Here is a 20,222-nt window from a genome sequence, read left to right as displayed (position 1 = left end):
TCCCATCACCCAGTGCAAGTCTGATTTAGTGCCACAATTTGCCCCGAGACTGTAAATTACTTTTGTAAGGTCAGTCAAGACTGTAGCAACATCAGGAACTTAAATCCTGACTTCCGTTTAACTACTAACTGCTGCTTCTCCACATTCCTAGACAGCTTTACAAAGTGAAGATTATCTTCTAAAATCCACACAGGGTCTTTTCTCTACTTGCTAAACGTAATTTCAGAATAGAGTGGGATCTGTCTTTTTTTATTTAAAATTCAGTTTACACCCCCCTCCCAACTCTTATTCTTTAAATAATGAAATATGTACCAGGGACAGTAATAGGTGCATACCCGCAGATTTCCCCTTAGTTTGTTTGCTCCGTGGCTCCCTCTACAAAACCCTCTGACTGTGCAGAATAACATTTATTTATTTAATTCATTTTTCCTTAGTGTTCTGCACCCTGCACCTGGATATTTCAGATCATGCTGTTACACAAGCAAAAGGGTTCCATAAATCAGCATCTAGTCAGCATACATAAACATTTTTTAGGTTTGGGGTTTTTTTTAATCAGAGCTAGCGTTACATGCACACATGTATATGTATACATTTTCCTGGCACATTTTGTATAATTTAAATTATTTTGGTATTGTATGTTCTTTCTTCTGTTCCCATGGATTCGTTAGGATGAATAATTTCTGTCAATAATGAACACAGGAATCCAGTACATGAATACTTGACGAGATGAATAAATGTATAGGCTTTACATATCCATTTGTGGTGAATGCATCATGAAACAAATGCACAGAAGCTGATTTAACTAGCAGGAAACACAGATAAAATTGATGGCATCTAAGTGTAATTATATTACATTCAAATAAATAAGGAGGTATAGATAGCACTGTGCTGGGTAGGTGGATATTGTAATGAGTATCAGGGCGGTGGAGGGGCCCGCTGCACAGAAAATGCATCACTTCATGGCTTTAAAAATGTAACAGTCATAGAAAAACACCAATAAGCAGCAATGGTAATAGGTAGAAAAATAAATGTATTCAGAATGAGACAAAATAGTGAGGGCTAGGATGAGGTTATGAGTGCAGAAATGAATTTGCGCATGTGGAAGGAGGAGGTGATGGGAATGAGGTGACTTAACTGTAGGCCCACTGAAAATGAATCACAGACTTTGAATCAGGCCCCACAAGATGGAATATTCCATATGTAGCATGACCATGGCCCTTTGAAACCTTAGTTATGTTGTTTTCTTTAATCTTTGACTACAATAAAAATAGATTAAAAACAATATATTTTCCCAATTCCTAAACCTTTGAAAATCTCCCTTATGACTAGATACTACTAAGTATTTTTAAACTAGGTAATGTTTTTGAGATGCTCAATCATCTGATGCTGTGGCTATACGTAATACAGCATAAACGTAAACACTAGGAGAAGTTTTGACTTAAACTTTACCTTGGCTGTTTCAATAAAATGCAATTTAATATAGCAAAGAACATGTTTCATATCTAATGCTGACATTGAGGGATCTTCTATTGCTTTTTTTACCAATACAAATGACAGTGATTCATCAGCTTTTGTTCCACTTTATATTGCTCTCTTGCTCCACAGTTCCTTCCGCCAGTTAAGTTCTTCTAATTTGTGATAAACTTTACTTATTGAGTTCTTTTTCTTGCTGCCTCTGAATCCCAAAATATATCTCTGCAGAGGCTCTGGTATTTTTGTTACATTCCTGATATTCACATCTGATAGTTTCTTGTCCCTCTGGAATCTGAAGAATTCTCTCTTATATGACTCCTTTTTTGAAAACGAAGATGTAATGACCAATGTGTCGTTCTAAAGGCTTTTGGAGTTTTTGATTACCCTCCCCCTTTTTTGAAGAGATTTCCTTGATTTCTGTGTGTGACTCTTGTAGAGGCTGTAGAGTTTGAAAACCATGTTGGTTAGCATATCCCTAAGATATATAGCCTTATAAATATTAATTGCACTCTTTGCCAGTAAACTTGATTTTGCAACACTAATTTGATTCATCACTTTTACAGCTCATATGTTGCTTTTTATTTTGTGTACCAGTCTATATATTGCTTTTAAATATGGGCCAAGCAGGGGTAGGTTCTGTTGTCCTTCTGCACAGCCAGATCTGTGTACAGCTTTAACTTCTCCTTCCACCAAGTCTAGGGTGACCAGATGTCCCGATTTTATAGGGACAGTCCCGATTTTGGGGTCTTTTTCTTATATAGGCGTCTATTACCCCCCACCCCCGTCCCGATTTTTCACATTTGCTGTCTGGTCACCCTAACCAAGTCTATCACTGTGCTAAGTTTGCATTTGCAAAATCCAGCACTTCAGAGGCCTTCAGACTGAGTTCCATGGCTCATGTTGCCAGCTGCTGCACTTCAAAGAACTCACTGCGCAGACGCTGCCACCATGTTTCATTCACAAAGGGAAAAGTTGGATGCAGGTTAAGTTGAACAAGAGGTATGTGAAGTGGAGCGATTCCATCAGTACACCTATGACCATCCAGTCTAGTGTAATCATATCACAAACCCCAAGAGGTAATCATGGAAAAGCCTCTTCTTAGTGCTCCAAAGAGATTGCAGCATGTATTGATGCATCTTCGCAGTTTTACCAGGTAGAGATCAGATATTGTTCAAGACAATCACTGCTGTTAGCTGTATCAGCAGGGCATATATACTCAGCATATGCAAGTTGGGGAAAGGGGATCAGAACATAGTGCAGATTGTATCCGATGAGAGCAGCCATGGTTGCAGGGGTGTGGAATCCATTGTCGATAAAGTATCTTCAAAACTTATCTCTAGGCATTAAGTGAAAACTCAGTGTGCAAAACCCTATACAAAGTATATACATGTGTGTTCATATACATGTAACAGGCCTATAAAACTTGGAAGGAAGTATAGGTGCATATAGAGGGAAGTACCTTTAATATGTGGAGGCTATTTTTACTGGTGACTCATGTGTTAACATAATTTGTATCCCTTTCATGTTTTTCTTTCACTGTCCGCTGTTGCTGCCATGAACAAACACGGTACTCGACTCTCTGAGACCGAGAGAGAGAGAGAGAGAGAGAGAGAGAGAGATTTAAAATATTCCACCAGGATAGACTGCTTTCTTGCTTCCAAAATTTCTCGGGTGGTTAAACTCAGGAGCATAAGCATGGGTCAAGTAACTTATTGATACACACGTAAATAAACACATTGGGGAAGACAAGGACACGAGCCAGCTGCCCTGACATGAAAGGACAGCATGACTTTACTCCGCAATGCCATCACCCCACCTGAACTCTGTGACAGCTCTCTCTGAAAGCAAGCAGAGCATAAGCAGGGTCCTCTTTTCCATAGGATTTTGCTTCCTTGCATTCATTGGCTAAACTAGAAATAAAAACCAAGAACCAAATATCACACAAACAGTTTTCAGAAGCAGTCAGTTGGTATGATACAGAAAAATTGCCAAAGCCCAGACATTGGTGGCCCCAGTATAAATCAGGAGTAACTCCACTGAAGCAAACAGAGTTACACTGATGGGCCACTGGTGGAACTGAGGAGAATCAGGGCTACCTTTTCCAGGCTTCAGTGTAATTGTTGTTGCCTATACTTTGCAGTGAACTGCACCAATTGTAAGTGAGCTTCAGCTCCAAAGTCTATTCCAAGGATATGCAGGGAGTTTGGTTGGAAGAGGAGCTCCCTGCTCATGGTGCCTTTTTGCCCATCACAGTGATGAAGCTGGGTATGGTTATACTAAAGTAAGTTTTGTTTTTGTTTTAAATAGGAAGAGGATATAAGGGATGAAGCAGCAGAAACCTCATGGAGGAAGTGGGTAAGAAAGGTCTTGAGCAGGAGAAACTTCCTGCTAGGGTGAGTTGAGGTAGGAGAATGAAGAAACTGGGAACCTTTAGCAATTCTCTGACTTCATCTAATAAAACATAATCTAATAACACTATATGTGCTACCCTTGTCCGGCTTCCTGCTGGGAAAGCTGACTGTAGTACGTGGATGTGAAGAGGATTGTGAAAAGAAAAGGGTTAGATGTGGTCAAGGAGAGAAAGCTGAGTTAAATAGTCAAGGAGCAAGGCAAATGTCAGTGAGGAGGAGGGCAGTAATGGTAGCTAGGTAGGAATACTGCGGCAACACCAGAGAGGTCTATGATTTTTAAAGAGAAGCTGTTGTATAGGTGACTGAACCCTGAGCCAATGGCCTTGGGTCATCTCTCTAGTATTTTCTTTTTCTGACAATAAATACATTTTTGTATGCTCTTGAATAATGTCACCCCTCTGCCGAGCAATAGCAGATGTGGGGGACTTGCAGGCAGACTTCCCATTGGAGGAGAAATTTGTGATGTACTGTCTGGCTATACTTAGGGTGACCAGATAGCAAGTATGAAAAATTGGGACAGGGGGTGGGAGGTAATAGGTGCCTGTGTAAGAAAAAGCTCCAGTCCTTGAACAAACAGCATGCAGACATTCCCCTTTCAAGGATTTCAGCCCAAACACCAGTGCTCAGTTTCCAGGGAATAACTTCCCCAACAATTGACTCTAGTTAGAGAGATTAGGGCAGAGATCAAACTTGCTTGCTGCTTGCCTCAATGCTCCCCGTCCCTCCCCCCAAAGAATCTATATAACGAAACTAACAATTTAGTATTTCTTCAAAGATAGAACATTGCTTGCATGCTATGAACCTGTAAGACTGTGGGTAACAATACTATCTAGGGAATCCTGTCATAACAGTAACATTCTTGTTACTCAGTATTTGAGCTGTGCAAATAACTGATTTTTTTTGTTTCCTAGTCAAACTGAAAAGTTAAAAAAAACATTTTGGGTCAATTCAGAACAAAATTATTTCAAATTTTTGAACAAAGTCAAAAAGTTGAAACAAATCCCTTTTTCCTTCATTTTAGAGGGGGTTTAAAAACATTTAAAATAAAATTGGAATCTATATTGTAATGAGAAGTCATTTGGAATCAAAATAGCCATATGTTTTATTTAAAAAATGATGGAACAAAACATTTTGCTTTTTCCAGATGTTTTGTTACTGACCAAAACTATTCAGAGAATCTGACATGAATTTGCAAAGTCGTTCTCTCAACCTGAATCTGCATTTTTTTGGCAAAAAAATGGTTTGTCCAAAAATTTTTGATGCAGCTCTACTTGTTATGTTACCACACTTCAAAGTCCTGATCCTCCTCCAATTGAATTCAGTTGAAAAACTCCCTCTGACCTCAAGGAGTGGATGGATAAGATTTTCTGCTTTATTTTGCATGATTATCCATTTTTCCAGAACTTTTAAGCAATAAAATAAATAAAATGTAAGCAGGGTCTGAATGAATGCTTCCCTGACAGCTAGCTGGGAGGGGGAATGACTTGGGTGTGTTTATGTAAATACAGTTTGCTCCTGCTCTGCTTACATATTCAGCAGATACAGCGGTGTCAAAGTGATCAACTTTGGTTGGTGTTGGGTACAAATCACCTTAGTACTGAATGCAGGGGTAGTGAAATATGGTTACCAATGTTGTAATTATTGTAGGAATACAGGAAAGCAGGACTGTGCTTAACCTGTCTGAAATGAGGGGGCCACTTTCAGCTGAAAGAACCTAGTTAAGCCAGGGGCTCGAATGTCAGAGCCCTGTGAAAGTAAGAAGGGTGGGGACAGGTATCCCCAGCTAGGAGGCTGCACACTCTCATCAAGGGTCCTCCCTAGACTGGTTTAATCTGTTCCTTCCCACTGTTCAAAGAATAGAGATAAATGGGCTTCATTAGGAGCCTCTTTATGTTAAATGCCAAATCAGAGCTGAAATCTCTTGAGATGGGGCAGTGTTTCTGCCCAGCCCGCAAAGAGCTGAAAATTACTTAGAACCTGATGGGCAGAGGTCACAGCAGAGAGGCAGAAGGCAGCTGACAGTCAGCTGGTGAAGGAGTGGCTGGTGCAGTGGAAAGGCATGATGAGCGGCCAGCAGGGCCGCTTGTGGAGAGGCGCGGCAAGAGCGGTGAGCAGACAGCCAGCAGGGCAGCTGGTGGTGAGGCATGGCAAGAATGGTGAGCTGGCGGCTGGCAGAAGTGGTCAGCAGGGCGGCTGGCAGAGAGGGGCGGTGAGTGAGTACCCGAGCAGCGGAATGAGTAAAGTACCTCTTTACCCCAGTCAGGGTGGGAGGTGAACTCTGCAGATGCACCTCTGAACTCTGGGTCTGCACTGACCAAGGACAGCAACTGTAAGTGGGGTGCAGAGAAGGGTTGGGCACGTGAAAGAGACTTGTGGGTTGCTGGACTTAAGAACCTGAGGGGAAAAGGACACTACCCAACATACTTGCAGGTGGGTTTTTTTGCTCATGGTTATGTTTATGAACCCTATTTGCAGTGTTTTCCCAAATTAGCACCGAGTTACTTCCTTCCTTTTATTAAAAGTTTCTTTTCTATACTCAGACTCTGTACTTGCGAATGAGAAAGTATTGCCTTTCCAAGACGCCCAGGGGTAGTGTGTAAATTTCCCAGGTTACTGGGAGGGGGCTCAAGCCGGTTCTCTGTTGTATCAATGGAAAGGAACCCCTAGGCTTGGCAGATTTTTTTATTTTTATCTTTTTATCATTTCAAAGGATAATAGCAATGATTTCTAAGCTTTTTTAAATTTTTATTGATTTAAATTTTCAGAATTCCAGGAAATTATGGGGGAACAGACAATTATTTAATGAGGGTATACATTGAGATTTTAAAAGTTAAAGCTTTGTCACTTTTAAAATATAAATTGTGAACATCACATCAAAATACATAAAGTAAATATCCTTAAATCAATAAAACATACCTGTTTTTACTACTCATTTGCAAGTCCGTTTGTGACAAGCCTAATTCAGAATTTTAAACCACTGGATTTTGACTCTACCAAGTTCTCAGGCAGCATTTTTCTTACTTTCCCTATTGTTTGGTTGGTTTGTGTGTGTATGGCGAAAGTGATAATTACCAATAAAAATCGAATCCTTCCAAGCCTACTTATATTGCATTGCAGTTTGGAGTGATGGAAGTAAAATGAATGGAAGAATCTAATTTAGGAGAGGGATGAGACATGGAGGGCCTGATTCTGCTTTCACTTTCAGCAGTTATACAACCATGTAACTCCATTCCTTTCAGTGGTGTTACTCCAGGTCTACGCTGTTGTGAGGGAGAGCAGAACAGGGTGTATCTACACAGCCTATGGCAGGGAACCTCCCAACTGGAGTCAACAGGCTTGGGCTCACAGACTCATGCCACCATATTAAAAATAGCTCTGTAGACAGCGCTTTTAAGTTGCCATTTGGGGTCTGAAGCCCAACCCCGTCCCTAGGTTTCAGAGCTTGAGCCACAACATCTACACAGATATTTTTTGTGCAATAGCGTGAGCCTGAGTCTTGTTGAACCGGGACCAGAGTTTCACTGCTGTGGGCTGTGTAGACATACGCAATAAGGCCCAGTGTGTCTGATTTGTGCCTTAAAGTTAATAGAAATATTAAAAATACTCAGGAATTATTGACAATGTGTTTGCTTGGCTTCTTGGCAGCAGCCTCAGCATTCAAGTATGGGCTAGTTGCTGACTTCACACACACACGAGCGCACGCACATACACACACACATATACACCCACACCCTACAGCACCAGGACACTGAGTTATCCACCTCAGGCCAGCCTGAGATGGGGTTTGGGTTTTCACCCACCCTTCATTTTAAATAGTCAGTTATTCCTTCTCATTTCAAACCCCAGTTCCCCCTCTAACTCAAGTGCCAGAAGCCTTTTATCTGGGAGAGCAGAAGGTTTCCTGGAACTCTACCATGCTATTTATCGTGACAGCTAGGAGAGGTATGTGTTGTATCTTTTTCCCCCATTTCCTTATACCACCTCTAATACAGAGGCTCAATAACGGCCAAAAAGGGTGGGCATATGTGATATGATTTGCATTCATTCCTGTAGAATATTGTAGGACTTGTATATAAGGGATGCTTTTGTTCTGTGTGACCATGTGATGAGTGAGAAACTAAAACATGAGTTTCTCCAAGAAGCATTAAGTGCAATTCCACCAAGCACACTCATGCCATTGCCAAATATATTATCTGGGAATGTTTTTGAAATGCACATCTATCAGACAGGCAGTCTCTATATGGAGAACAAAATATGCTGTTTAAAAGGGAAAATAATCCCCACTGTAAACATTAGGAAATGACAAATACACTCAGGACATATTTATGTATCCAAAACAAAATCAATTATTAAAGAGAAAGGGGTTGGAGGGAAACAACAAAATTTAACTAAAAATAATGCCGAGTGTTTAATAGATTTGTTTAAGAGTCATAAACAAATAACCCATGAATACTTTAAAACTGTCAGTGTTGCAGGATAGAGATACCCAGAAGATTTTATTAAAGATTCAAACGTTTATGGAGTGTGCTCTCGAGGTTAGCGCAGGGGACTGCCAGTCAAGAGAACTGACTTCTGTTCCTAGCTCTGTCATAGACTCACTGTGTGATCCTGGTCAGGTCACCTAACTGCTCTATGCGCTGGTTTACCCACATATATAATGGGTATAAAAATACTTGTTTACATTAGTGTTTTGTGATGTCTCATTAATTAATGATTGACAGTGTCAGCCTAGCGAAAGGCCTATTAGATAGCCACCTAGGATGCCGCAATGCAGGAAGTATCACCACTTGGTAGAAAATTTCTAGCTGGGAAGTGGACAGGGTCAGGGATTAGTAAAGGTAGAAAGCAACTTCTTTAAAGCCTTTGTCCACCACTCAATCAGACCACTCTGTTTCTTCATCCAAGTGCCACTTGCAAATGCTTGCAGGATGCATAGTGTTAACAACAGGGTTACTGTCGTACTACTGAAAAAGGTCCACACACAGCAGTTTATTGAGAAGGAATTACACAAGCGGTAAAGCGTTATATTAAGCACATAACTCCTATGTTAGACATTAAGAGCTATACATTAAGAGCTATACATTCCTCTTAATGAATCTCTCTTTCACAAACCTATAGAAACAGGTCCTGAGCTAGCCTCCCGCAGTTCCTGCTTAGCAAACGGAGAAGGTTAGTTACCAATTTTATAGACGGCTTCTTCTCTCCTGGTCTGTTCTTCTCAGCCCTTTGGTCTGTTTTGGATTCCCTCGAGTTGCCTTGAGAAACCTCTGGTTCACAGTCCTCCTTGAGCCCAGGGAGCAGAGTTTTGGCTACTCTGCCTAGCAGCATTGCTTCTTCAAGCAGCAATTAAGGAATCCCAAACACAGTAATTTACGTTATTGATTCTTATAATCTTTTCCCTCAAAAGAGTCACGAGGCTTAAAAGCATGCCCAGTGGGCATGTGGTTACTAATTTTTACCTGATTAGTATTTTAGAAGGAGTTGGGGGGGGGGTACCAAACAAAGATCATCCCACGTTTACTCACTCATCAATCATTCACTCTATCTCTCTGTGTGGCGTCCTTGCTGTAAGGTCACTACAACCCAGATCTTCTGCATCACAGTCCAGTACCTTAAGCAAAAAGCCATCCTCCTCCTATGCAGATGAGACACTCTCCTCTTTTGGCCTCTCAGTTGGCATTCCCCCCAGGAACCTCACCGGCAATATACAATGGTCTGGAGTGCCTTGCACTTCCATCAGCAGCAAGGACGGAAGCTTGCAGAGGATAATTTAAGAGCCCTGGGTGAGCCCTCTATGCCCCATGGCTCTCCCCATCTGACTCTCTCAAACATCAGTGCTGCTTCCCTGCTGCCTATTACTCCCCTCTCCTTGGGGAAGAATCTATGGCTTTTGATTCATTCAAAGGTCTCTGGTGACCTTTCCCAGCCCCACCTGGCTGAAGAGGTGAGCTGTCATTGCTATGGGGACTGGAGCCAGAACTAGTGCTCCAGTCAGAAGGATTTGGGGGCCGATTGTGCCCTGGAGTCCTGCTGTAAGTATGATTGTATTTACCTGAGCCTCACTTCCCCACCTCCTGACTTTGAAGAGAAGGATTAGCAGTGTAAACAGACTAAATGGGAAACCCACTCATGGCTGCATCTGCAATGCGATCGACTTTATTAAATTTCATATAGGGAATGCTACCCCAAATTGTACATCTCGGATAATCCCACATCAGTACATGCATTACATGTATTGTTATTTACTTTGCAGTAGCACCTATAGGCCCCAGAACCATTGTTCTAGGCACTGTACAAACAAATAAAGTTATGCCCAGAAGAGCTGACAATCTAATTTTAGCACTAGAGACAACAGATGAATATGACGAACAGCTGGGGGAGCACAAGGTAACAGGGAGACGATTGTGATCAGCCTGGTAAACTGCAGTCACAGCAACTAGCTGCCTAGCCATTGCATGGTTCCTTAAAAAATGTGATCACTTTTATAGCTAGATGGATAATGATAGGTGTAACGAAAACATTATATATGTAGTAGCTCTGTCGACACCAACTCTGCTATGGTAGGAATGTAATTCATTAGGCCTCTTGTGAGTTATGCAGTCATCTGCGATTAATGAAAATGAAAGACAGTTCCATCGCTCGCCATCCCATTTTTTTATAGCTGTGTATGTGTTAAACGATATCAGGAGAAGTCCTTCTCTCCCATCCTGGTGAAGAGATTTAGCAAGTTTCTCCTGTTTATTTTTTAAATATCTTAGGAGGAAATGACAGATGTGCATTTCTTCCTTTAAGAAAAAGGTAAAGAATACAGTTATCCCTGTTTTCTTGTAATCCAGGCTCTAAGCAGATTTAATGGTCCTGTTATTGCTGAGCAAAATTAAGTCCTTATGAAACATGTTACAAACTACCTTTGTAGATCCCACTTTTCAATAAAAAAGGGGTTTAGGTCATGTTGAACAATCTGCTACTTATTAGCACTTTGCCTTCAATAGGTCACCTTTCAGAGTGCAATACTCTGTTTTCATTAAGCATTGAATCCAAAGGGGCTATATTTTAGAATTCAAACAAAATATATAACTTGTATTGTGAGCACGGTATGAAGACACTCAAAGCATTTAAGTCCCAAACCCTTATCCTGTACAAATCTGTCAGATCCAATGCTTTTAGTTTCACTAAATGCTGTGATCATTAAGGGAACAGGTCATATTTTAAAAAAAAATTTAAAACCTCAGGTGTAACATTTGTTGTCCAGCCAGTTTTTTTTCCTAAAGCAATAAACAAAGATGATATTTGAAACAGAACTTGCAGGCCATATCATGATCATCTGGTCTACATCTCAACTTCCTCTCCAGTATACCATGGAAGAAAGAAAATAAGGTAATATAAAAGTTAGTGTACAATAATTTTAATAGATGAAAATAACCATATATCATAAATTGTTTTATGAATGATTTCATTTTATTTTTAATGCATCATCTTTCTTTAGGTTTGTTTTAGGAATATTTTGAAGGATTTTTAAAATTCTCTCCCCTCACTGATAATAGTTACCTCTTCAGAGAAGTTCAATCTGTGCCCTTGCTGATACTTCCTCAGTGTTACTGCAGCACAAGGGCACCCTTGTTTGTTGCTTTTGACCTGCTTGTGAATGTTTGGCTGCTCCTATTGGGTCACATTCTGCCCAGCCATTCCCTGGGTGCACAGCAGCGAAAGAAAGAAGGAGCCTTCCCACAGCATGCATATAATCAGGCAGAACTGGTGCCACTCTGAGGACCTCAGAGGCTGCTCCCTCCCTCCTGCTTCCCTTAGGAGCACAAGGCTCTACAAATAGTGATAGACATAGAATATCAAGGTTGGAAGGGACCTCAGGAGGTCATCTAGTCCAATCTCCTGCTCAAAGCAGGACCAATTCCCAGACAGATTTTTGCCCCAGATAGCCCCCTCAAGGATTGAACTCACAACCCTGGGTTTAGCAGGCCAATGCTCAAACCACTGAGCTATCCCAGGGCCTTATGGTTGGTAAGTAGGTGGAGCCAGGACTCTATTTGTCTCTATTCACCAGCCCAATGAGTTGGCCAGTCACATGACGGGGGTAAGATCCTCCCCTCAAGGAGCTGTATGGTGGGTGTGCAGTTTCTGAGGTTTCCAGGCTTCCCAAGGTATTTAGGCATAGGAGCCACAAAGGCACAGCATCATGGCACCTACCTTTTAGGCACCTAACAAAATCTCTGGAACAATCCTGCAATCCACAAAGCCTGAATTAGGCACCTAATCTACCTATACAATGACTGGGAAGAGACAGGTGCCTTAGAATGGGATCCACACAAGCTAGGCAGCTCCCTGCCTAAGCTAGCCCATGGGAGATGCTGACAACAGGGGTAAGTGCTAAACTCCACTCCTCTCCCTGAGATAGGTGCCTAAATCCAGACGTGGAAGATGCCTGTGTCACCTTAGTGATCCACAAATGGGAACCTTTCACCTAGACTCAGGCGGTTTAGGTGCCTAAACCACTTATTGAGGGAATGAGTTCAGCTCCTGGCTTGCTCCACACAAAACAGACACTGAAGGATGTTTCATTATCCGGTTCTACTAGTTTATGCTTGTTCAGTTTTGGTTGGAGGATAGAACAGTAGCCAGTGGAATCAATAGACACTGACACTTGCCATCACTATTAACTTTTTGCAACCCTGTCGTGCATTAGGAGCCAGGAAATGAAAAGCAGTCTCTTGCCAGCATTCCTCTGTGTGATACAGAGTGGGAGGGAATTTCAAACACCAGGATTTGTTTGTCTAAATGGTGCACACAGGACAAAAATCCCTCCTGAGCTGAGCACTAGAATTAAGTGGGAGAAGAATTCTGCCATCAGGCCACCTGGCAGCAAGAGGAGAGCTCCATGAAACCTACTTGAACCTATGGGCTACAGTGGGCTCCTTGGCCTCAGTGTGGGGAGGGAGGGATTGTAGGATCCACACAATAGTGGCTCCCCTGGCCCCACCCCTGCCCAAGCCCCAGAATTCCCATATGCAAGAAGCATCCTCTGAGCTGAATTCAGTGCCATGTGCCTTCTGTAGGTACGCCCCAAATCTCTTTTGTCCAGCAGAACCACATAGGTTCCACTACGTGTGAGGTCCTCTATATGTGTGGAAATAGGATTTGCCTCATCGTGCCTACAAGGGTGTATGATTTGATGAGCAGTTAATGGTAACCACTGTATTAAGGCCCTCTGTCCACGGAAGTTTCCCTCATTTTCAATAGGGACAGAATTGGAACCCTAAGGTAACTTAAAATGTTGGAATGGTAATTATCTCTCAGCAATCTCTATTTAAATTAATATTGCTTTCAAAAACCATATTGACATAGTAATGTATACAGTATTTATACTCTTTTGCGCATACACAGCATTCAGTCGATGTGTATAGTATCAGTGATGATAAATATTAGCACTTTATTAGTGTCTCTCTGACAAATGATGAGTTGTTTTACATGGGAGTCTTTATCTGTGTGGAAAAGCAGAATTTTAATTCTCTTTATTTCTATTCTCAGTGGATTAGAAATCATTTCTCATCACACCATTAATTTTAACTGGTGTGTACATCCTTACAAGCAATAACTGTATACATTTGGGCAATTATTCCTGAAGATGTTATTCCATTTGAGAATCCTGTATTTTAAATATCAACTCCAGTGCCTATTGGAAAAGGCGGCTGTGGTTAATATATGGAAACAATATTTGTATATAATCATACTATTGGGAGTAGTGATAGTAAATAGATGTAGACAGTATAAAATGCACAGATTGTTGCTGCAGCCTAGCTTGCCATGGGCATTTTTCCCCCTTAGATGGTTAAAGTGCTGAATAAATAAAGCACAATGGGTCAGTATTTGACCAAATATCTCTATGATGTAAGTTAGACTGTGAGACCTATTAACTAAGGTTGCACTCAAAAGTCAGGAAATGTGAAAAAGAAGGTAGAACTGCAACCTTAACATTGCCTTTTGTGCACACTCTATGTATGCCACAGTAGCAAACACTTCCCATTAACCAGGTGCAGCCTGGGCTCTCCCTTGTGCCTGACCAGTTCTCCTGCACCGTGAAGACAGGGTGGGGCTATGGCTTCTTGCTGACCTCTTCCAGAAGACTAGCACCAATGTGTTGTGAGCAGCATTCACCGGCATCAGCACTGCTTCCCAGCCACAAGGTAGTAGCTGACTCCTGCACTGGGGCTCAAAGGGTGATTTTCTATCATTTTGCACAGCAGTGTCAAGCCAGCACTGGACCAGGAATAGAACATACAACATGTGTTCGGTGGGTAGAATTAATTGTTCTGGAAACTCATCCCAGTACTAATTAAGCTAATTCACATTCTGAACCTCATTAGAGAATCCTGCAAAACCCCTTTCATTGATGAAATCTTCCTCCCATAACTGGACAATTGACTTGAGTGTAAATACATTCCTTAAGCAAAAACTCCTGTATACCAAAAAGCAGAAGACTCTGACGTCTACTAAAATACATCTAATTTTCTTGGGACTCACTTCAATACTACAACACTGGGCCCCGTAGAAAAGCTGAAGATGGTTAAATAAACCCATATCTATATACATGGTGCAGCAGAGTGCCTAAACGTCACAAAATTGCCCTTAAACTATAGCTGTAGCCACTGAGAGTTTTGCACTTAATACCAATTTTGCTGCCTCCTACATCCGGGTAGTACGTAGTAAGATAGTGAAGTAAGTGAGCTTTTGTTCTCTTGTTCAAAGGAACAAATACACTGCTCCTGTGGAGTTCAGTAACATAAGTGTACAAAATTAGAGTTACAAAGGAAAATGTCGGGGTTGATATTCCTGACACAGCCTTTTTCACCGAAGTAACATCTTATACTTGCACATCTGAGATGGAATAATGCAGTAGTCCAAGATCCCAGGAGGCTCCTGGTACCATTGTCTTTTAGTTTTTTAGCCTGTGGCCTTGATTGAAAGGAGAGTTTCAGTTGGGAGTACTCCTGCTTTATTATTATTTTAAAAATGGGTATTTCTGGTATGCTTTGTGAGGCAGGAAAAAAAAAGGCTTTTAAAATATTTGCTCTCTGCTCCTGTGTAAAAAGTTCTGAGGTGGAGTTTGGCAATTGATGTTGAAGTAGAACTAGGCAGCCTTTGAAATGCTTACCTAGTTCACGAGTAATATGGAAGATCTAGTTCAGTGCAGTTTGGATTCATAGATAGCATTTTCCATTTCTGTGATCAAAATGCACATGCATTTTGAAAGTTTTATGATCAGAGCTGAATCTACACAACCAGGCATATGTTTTTGAGGATTTTACTAGCCTTTAGCTTGATAAGTCAGTGTTGTAATGGAAAGGGGGTATATAGGACTCAATCTTGCTTGCAGTCTACATTGCTAGAGTCTTACATGTACAAGGTATTTTGAATTTCGAGATTTAATTTAATTTCAACTTGAGTAGGCTAGAAAAATGAACGAACATTGTTCTCTTTACATATGTTTTCTCAGACCATTGAGGGAATGGGCTGAATGTTGGGGGGTTTATATTCATAAGATAGGTAGATGGGTACCTAATGCTATATTGTATACGGTTGAATAAACAACAAATATGTATAGTGAAAGCTGAGAAGTGACTTTTCAAATATTAAAACAATATTACATTCAAGGTGAAACATTCCCTGTTTGGTGTTCATTCTGGGCACAGCCTTTTTAAATGAAATTTGGCAATAGAGTAAATAAGCTGACCAGACCTTGGTTCCACGTGAATAGGAATAACAGTTTCTGTGTACCCACTTAATTCCCCCAGAGCAGGTGAATGAAGAGAGGTGGGGAAATGGGCGGAGCATTAGCTCCACCTATCGTTCCCCCAACTTGTTGGCCAACACAGCTGTTAGTGTAGATCTGCAGCAAATATTACTGCCCAGAGGAAGGAGGAAGCAGGCAAAGAATTTTTACTCACATGTATGTCTGAGTCACAATGTGCCTTGGATCCTACTTTTTGCAAATATCTATAGAAATATAAGAGGAGGAAAAAAGGAATGTGAAAAATATAGGTTATAAGGGGTGAAATCCTGGCCTTACTGAAGTCAATGGGAGTTTTGTTACTGACTACAATGGGGTGAAGATACGACTCAAAGCCTGATCTTTTAGTCAGACAAAATTTATAAGTACATAAAATGCACAGAAACAGATCACCAGCAAGTCTTTAAAAGTGTGAATAATAATAAAATAAGTAAAAAAAACCTTCCTCTGATGCAGACGGTAGTAGTTCAGATAACCACTGCTAGATTCCACTTTACCAATTAGTGCACTGCAGCTCCAAACATGGTTCCATTGCCTTAGCTCCCTCTTCCAGTTGCCACTCTGGTCCTTTGCCCCAGAAGACAAATGCTGCCTACCTGTTTCTATCTTTCCTCAGATGAGTACTGCCAGCCTGAGATTCCATCTTTCCCGGTCCTCACTTGTACTGGTTGCATGTTAACCATTTGTATACTCTACTGTGTCAAGGAATTTGCATTTCCACAAGGGGAAAGATGGTGCAGTGTGTATCAAGGTTTCACTCTCCATTTCTCTCTCTCAAAGTTCCCCGATATCCCCGTCTCTGGTCTATTGTTAATTAAAATATTTAACACAGGTTCTGTTTTCTTATTTTTGTAAAAATTACCGATGAATCCATTTGGAGGAAAACCAGTTAAATAATGGTCTACCTGGTAATTTAATAAAATAATTATGTGAAAAGTGTTCAATATGGATTAGAAATAAATGCTAGGCTGTGCAATCCAAATAAATGTTCTAGGAGCATACAAATATCAGCCTTTGTTCAGGAACCTCAATGCTCCTGTTGGTATCAGATAACTGAATACTCATGGATCTGGGTTGCTCACCTTCAGAAAGGCTTCCTCTGCCAGGACCCTTCCTGTCCCTTTGATGTCTTCAGAGAGCAGGTGCAGAGAGTGGGTGTAAGCTCCTTTCCAGTTCCTCTCCAACGCTGTGCACCTTCACTCACTCTTTGCCAGCTCTTCAAGGGGTGCCATATGGCATTTCCCCACCGGGAACTGTCTTCAGGGGCTGCTTGGTATTGCTGCTGCTTCTCGAATCCAAACATTTAAAAAATGCTTTCTGAGGTTGGAAGTTTTGTCCTTGAAAGGCATCTGCTGCTCTCTGTAACAGGCACACAAAGAAGACTTGACAAATTATTTTATTTTATTTATATCGTGGTAGCAATCAAAGGTCCTAATAAGACTCAGGATTCCAGTGTGCTAGGAGTTGTGCAAACAGAAGATTTGGTCTCTTACATCCTTGCCATCTAAATCGACAAGACAGACAAATAGTAACCATGTAAGCAAAATGTCAAAGGCACGTGGTTTTAAAATGTTTTTAAAGCCATCTCTTTGTCTAAGGGCCAGGTGCCCCAGTCAATCGGCACCACCAGTGCAGACTCAAAGTGCCCTTCTGCTCCATGCCACAGAAATAGGTTCAGTGTGAGTGTATCTGGTAAATAATTCACAGCTAACTGAAGTCCAGTCAACCATTAGTGACAGATGGGCATTCCCTACAAATGTCAGTTGTAAAGGGATGACCCCTTCTCAGCACCTCACACTCATGATCCAACTTTATTTTTTTCATACAAGCTACGTATTGCTATTTGACTAACAGTATGCTGTGTTCCTGTATAGCTAATCCATTCATCAGAAAAATCCTTTGTCTCTGCCACTGAAAACAGGTGAGGAGCATACTAAAGCTCTCTTCCTTTATAGTGACAGTGCTATTTGTATGGGCTGTACTAGTTGTCTGATTTTTGCCAGCCTATGTAACCTACTTCTCAGATTCCCTAACAGAAGAGTGACTCTTACTGGATGAACACCAGCCTTCTTTCTTACTCACTTCTTATATTTACTTTATCGTCCTTTAATTTGATAATAAGAATACCCAAGGTCTGAATTAGGTCAGTATTTCAGTTTGGCAGTATTCTCCCTAACACTGAAGTTGATGGATTTCCACTCCATACGGCTAAATGCAGTGCCTTGCAAACTAACACGGCTGCTACTCTGAAACCCCCCTAACGCTGGCATTGATATGGTATGGAATTCAGTTTTCCAAACCTTTTAGATTGCTTTAATTATACAGTAGTCAGGTGAGGAATTTTTCTCTTCAGAAATTAGTCTCTAGAGTCTTGTTCCAATATCTGTTAAAGGTAATGGGAGTTTTCCCACTGACTTCAACAGGCACTAATTCTGGCTGGTGTAAATGCAATATGGGTTCCTCAATGTCCATAAGATCTCTGATATTTACAACTAGAAACTGATCCATAATTCTGGATGACAATCCAGTTACAAGTAATTTGTTTTTCATTTACTAGGTAACTTTAAGTCTTCCCTTGTACAAATTCTCTCTGCCAACATAGCTACAGCTGTGAACTCTATTGATCCAAGTTCTCGGAGAATTTCCCATTGGACTGGCTTGTGTGCAAATCACAAGTCATACATGTGTCAATGCACTTCTGTGAACACAAAATCTCACGTTAATGTCTGCACAAGCTCAAACATTTGCCATTTGTTCTGAACTTCTGCATTGCATGTGAGTTCACAGGATCCTAGTGTTAATGTATAGCCAAATTACTGTTGATTCTGTGCACACTGATGGTCACGGGGCTGAAGATGACCAAATCAGAGTTTGTCTCATTATTTCCTTGTACTCCCCTCATTGTCTGTAGTCATCTGTGGTCTCTTGTACTCTGGGGCAAAGACCATCTTTTAATTCTGTGTTTATACTGAACCTAATACAAAAAGTCTTAGTCCATGATTAGGGCTCCTAGGTGTTACAGGAATACAGATGATGGCCCTCTCCACAGCAGGCATTTCAGATGGTAAAGAAAGTTTCAGTGAGACAGCACACCTGTAAATGAAATGTGGAAACTGAAACAAATCATAAAGGGGTGAGGTGGGAGGCCATTCCCATGTGAAGCTGATATCTTCAAGTGTAAAGGAGCAGCTCTAATACAAAGGGTCAGTTACAAAGCAACCTGAAGAAATAGGAAAGAGACAAACACAACAGACCTAATTTGCCAACTGGCTCGGTAAATGATAAATAAGTTGTGCCCTGAAGCCCAATTCAGAAAGGCACTGAAGCACATGCTTAACTTTAAGCACAAAGAGTGATTTGTAGTATTTTGAGCCCCAGCAATGAGATCCTATGAACAATGCTGGAGTTAAAAAACAAATGGTTAAATAGGGAGTGATGGCAGGGAGATACTTGTGCTCCCTGACTAACAGACTCTTCTTGTCCAAACCCAGGACCAGAATCATCTGACAGCCTCTCTCGGTTGCAGGGTGAGCTGCAGCTTAGACCCCTTTTCATCCCTCTTGAGTGCACCCCTTAGTGATAGGCCTGGCTTACTATGCCTCACTCTGAGTCCCCCCATTCTTAGAGAGGATCCTTGGGCTGCAGCCCCTGTTTACCAATCTTATTAACGTGACAGCCCCAACTGCATTTGGCACCCATAAGCCCCTCCCCCACCCCAGGGACCTGTGAATTGATTGAAGTGACTCAAGAAAAGTGTCTTCAAAACAAAGCCTTGTTTGTGATTTCCCTCAAAGGTATAAAGCGCACAGAGCAAGGGGGGGGGGGGGGGGGAGAAAAGGCCTCTGTGCATGGATCTCATACCTTAATCTTTTCTTGCTGGCTTTTGTAAGTTCCCCTGAGTCTAGAATTCTCTATCGCCTGCTAGGAGAAGCAGACTGTCCTGCTAGCCTCTTTTCATAGAATACCACAGTTAGAAGGGACCTCAGCAGGTCATCTAGTCCAACCCCCTGCTCAAAGCAGGACCCATTCCCAGACAGATTTTTGCCCCAGATCCCTAAATGGCCCCCTCAAGGATTGAACTCACAACCCTAGGTTTAGCAGGCCAATGCTTAAACAACTAAGCTGTGTATCTTCCTAGGACCTGATGTTCCCTGGACAACCTCTGGCCTCTCACTCAAGCCTCAACCTTTTTTGAGGCCCCACAATCCTCTAATGTTTGGTATCCTCCTTTTGATTCTAGCCTTGGGAAGGGTAAACAATTCTCAGCTTTCCTGCACCCAGGTAGGCAGTATTCTCTAATAAACAGCTTCCCCATTATTTCCTCCAGGACTCTTGTCTGTGTCATTGTTTTGTCTTTCCTTGGCTCCTTGTAACAGAGGTGTGACTCACCACCACAGCACCTCCTGCTGGCCATCCTGGGAATTAGGTTGCGGGTTGCCAGTATACCCTTCTCAGGTGGCATCTCACCCATCATCTTGTCTGCCTCCACCTCCAGGACCCACATCACTCCCCAGACCGCATCATCCTCTTCTGGACAC

This window comes from Chrysemys picta, chromosome 1 (genome assembly GCF_011386835.1).
Source record: "Chrysemys picta bellii isolate R12L10 chromosome 1, ASM1138683v2, whole genome shotgun sequence".
NCBI lineage: Eukaryota > Metazoa > Chordata > Testudines > Emydidae > Chrysemys > Chrysemys picta.
The sequence above is the reverse complement of the archived record's forward strand: the minus strand, read 5'-3'. Positions refer to the sequence as shown.